This window comes from Trichechus manatus, unplaced genomic scaffold (assembly GCF_000243295.1).
Source record: "Trichechus manatus latirostris isolate Lorelei unplaced genomic scaffold, TriManLat1.0 scaffold00427, whole genome shotgun sequence".
In the NCBI taxonomy this organism is placed as follows: domain Eukaryota; kingdom Metazoa; phylum Chordata; class Mammalia; order Sirenia; family Trichechidae; genus Trichechus; species Trichechus manatus.
In genome coordinates this window covers 32644-36079 of record NW_004444363.1, presented here as the reverse complement: position 1 = coordinate 36079, position 3436 = coordinate 32644, and positions in this window count along the sequence as shown.

Genomic DNA, 3436 nt, shown 5'->3' with positions numbered 1-3436 from the left:
CAGTCGTCCCTGTCCCCGGCCAATATTTCGTGTGGACGGGTTTGGAGGGAGGAGGAGAAAAGTGATTAAAGACATTCGGTCTTCCCGTTTCAAACCCAGGACGGACTAGTCTCGGTCCCAGGAAACCCCTCTCCCTTACCCCATTTTTCACTATTTCCTTACTTCTCCCCAAAACCTGCTGCCGCTCCTGTTCTCTGGCCTGGCCTCTTCAGCGCCCTCTACGAGTGGCGTTTGCTCCTGGACCGCAGGCGCTAAAAGGGGAATGAGCTCAGGCAGAATGGGAAGCATACCTTATTTGCATGGCTGCTGCTCTGATCTTTGGTTGCATGTTTGCTAAAGCCTTTATTCATTCCGCTTTGCACTATAGCAAGCTGGATCTGAATGAATCCTTCCCTAGGCATTAAATTGTTTTTGTCCTCCACAGGACCCTACTCCAGGGCTCGGCATACGAAAAGTGACACGCTTCCCTGAATGGAAAACAAATCAATCTCCAAATATTTATTGAACACCTACTGTGCGCTCTGGGAGCCCTGCTGGTGCAGTAGTTAAAGAGCTGGGCTGCTAACTAAAAAGGTCAGCAGTTCTAATCCACCAGCCGCTCGTTGGGGCAGTTCTACTCTGTTCTATAGGGTTTCTGTGAGTCGGAATCGACTCTACAGCAACGAGTTGAGGTTTTTTTTGGTTACTGTGCGCCCTGAGCTAAGGACCCATCACAGTACGACTGTCTCTGGTCTTAAAGGGATGCTGTATGTGTTTTGTTTTTCTATCCATGAGGATTTTTTACACCTCTTGAGAATGAAATTGAAATTCTCTAATTTACTAGTTTGTGATTTGAAGGGTTGTTGTCTGTATCCTGCATCTAACTAGTTTCCATCTTTCCTATGAAAGATGATTTATTGAATAGATCATTTTATGGGGAAGTGTTCCCAGATTGTTCACCATCTGGAAACTTTGGTGGGAAACCTCGAATTATAGTTAAGTTCTGAAGAGTGGCGGAAAAGCCCTCTCCGGTTTGATGAAACATCGTACTGAAGACTCCAGGATTTCATACTTTCTATTGATAACAGTTCCTTACATCTAGCCACATCATCCCCTAGGCTGACTACATTTTGACTGACACATCACTTTGAGTGTAAGAAATAATCAAATTAGTGTCAAATGAGAATAAGAACCAACCCAATATGAAATACAGAGCCCTGGTGGTGCACAAGTTAAGAGCTACAGCTGCTAACCAAAAGGTTAACAGTTCGAATCCACTAGCCCGTCATTGGAAACCCTGTGGGGCAGTTCTACTCTCTGTCATACAGGGTCGCTACGAGTAGGAATCGAGTCAACGGCGAAGGGGTTTGGGTTTTTGGTTTAATGTAAAATAAAATCCCATGATTTTCTTCCATTTGGAAATCAAGGGACTGGCAACTTTTATGGACGGTCATTCTGTATTGCATTATTGAGATTTCTTCTTGTATTATGGCAAAGTTCTCAGTTTAAAGTTCTCACATACAATTTCAACCAATAATTGCTGTTTCTGCTTTTTTTTAAAAAAAAAAAAACGAACATTTACAAAAATTAAGAATTCCACATTTTAAAAACTTAATTCTATCATTTCTAATGTGATTTCTGGTTTTAAAATGTACTATATTGTTGAATCAGATTTAAGTCAATTCATGTTACATTGATGTTTTCATTTCAAGTTAATTGTTGTTTCGTAGGGGTACCTACTAAGGAACACTGGTGGCGCAAATGGTTAAACACCATTGGCAGTTAGCACCCACCCAGCGGTTCCGTAGGAGAAAGACCTGTCCATTTGCTTCCATAAAAACTATGGTACAGCCAAGAAAATCCTAGGGGCAATTCTACTCTGTGACATGGGGTCGCTGTGAGTCAGAATCGACTCAGTGGTACCCAACAACAACAGTAGTACCTACCACCATAATAATTAACTCACCCACAAAGAAAGGAAACACTAGAGGACACTGGAGAGGAAGGATGATTAGATTTAAAATGAATTTATTTTTATTTGTAGTGAAAGAAGTGTCAGGCGACTTCCGGCAACATGGCACTGTAGACAGAAACCCCAGGCCGTCCCTCTGCAGCAAAGACCAGAAAAACTAAGTCAGACAAAAGCACTAAATAAGTTATTAGGCCAATTAACTAGGATATCCCGTGAAACCATAGCCCTAAACCTCCAAACCAAGGAACCAAATTCCATGAGGTGTTTGACTGTACATAAGCAGCCCAACAGCTGCTGCGTGTGTGGTTTTTTTGTAAATATGTATATCACACAATTTTTGTCAATTCAAATTTTATAGGTTACAACTTACAGCACTAACAATAATTGGCTGTGAAACTCTACCCTTAATCAATGTGCTTTTTCCATCAAAGTAAACTGAAACTCAGTGAGTGCTCCATAAGCAATACCCGCCCCTCTTTTCCACCTCCCTCTTGCCTCTGGTATCCACTAATAAACTGGTGTCTATATGTTTGCCTTTTCTTGTCTTTTTATATAAGTGAGGTCATACAGTATTTGTCCTTTTGCAATTGACTTATTTCACTCAACATAATGTCTTTAAGCTCCATTCATATTGTAGCATGTATCAAGACTTCATTCCTCCTACTGGCTGAGTAGTATTCCATTGTATGTATGTACCACATTTTGTTTGTTTGTTTGTATTATTTTTCTTTTCTTGGCTTGGGAGCCTTTTCTAGCTGGGCTGTACTGCATGGCTTGCGAGCTACTTTTCCAGTCTGCACAGCTGCGCGGCGGGATCCCTGGGGGCATCTTTTTTTTGTTTGTTTTCTTTTCTCTCTTTTTTCCTTTTTGTGTTTCTTCATTTATCATTTTCTCATCTCTCTATACTTACCTTCTCTTCCTGTCTCCTGAATAACTGGCACTCTGTGACACCTCTACCCCTTCTAGCCAGGCTGTAGTTAGCGGCCTGGGTGCCACTTCCCCAGTCTTTGCAGCCGCACTGGTGGGATCCCTGGGGACTTTTATTTTTCTTTACTAATTTTTATTTATTTATTTATTTTTCTTTTACCCTTTTCCTTTTCTTTTTTTCCTTTCTGTTTTTTTCATTTCTCAGTTTCTCATCTCTCCACTCCAACGACAAGCTCCATTAGCACTCTTTTTGTTTGTTTGTTTGTTTTTGGCTCCTGTTTCTCTCTCCTCTCTCTCCTCTTTCCCATACCTATTTTAGCTCCATACATCACAATCTCCTCCCTCCTTCCTGCCTACCTGCACTGTACACTGAATGTCACACCTCGAAGCAGCACAGGCACAGCTTACAAGAACCTGCCCTGCACTAATTTCTGGTCCACCTTGTTGGCCCTGGTACATGCCACAAACAACCCATCCCAGCAACTCCCCTTCAGCTGGACCTACCCTGCTGCACCATAGCTGAGTGACTGACCCTACCCATTGGAGAAGGAGGTGAAA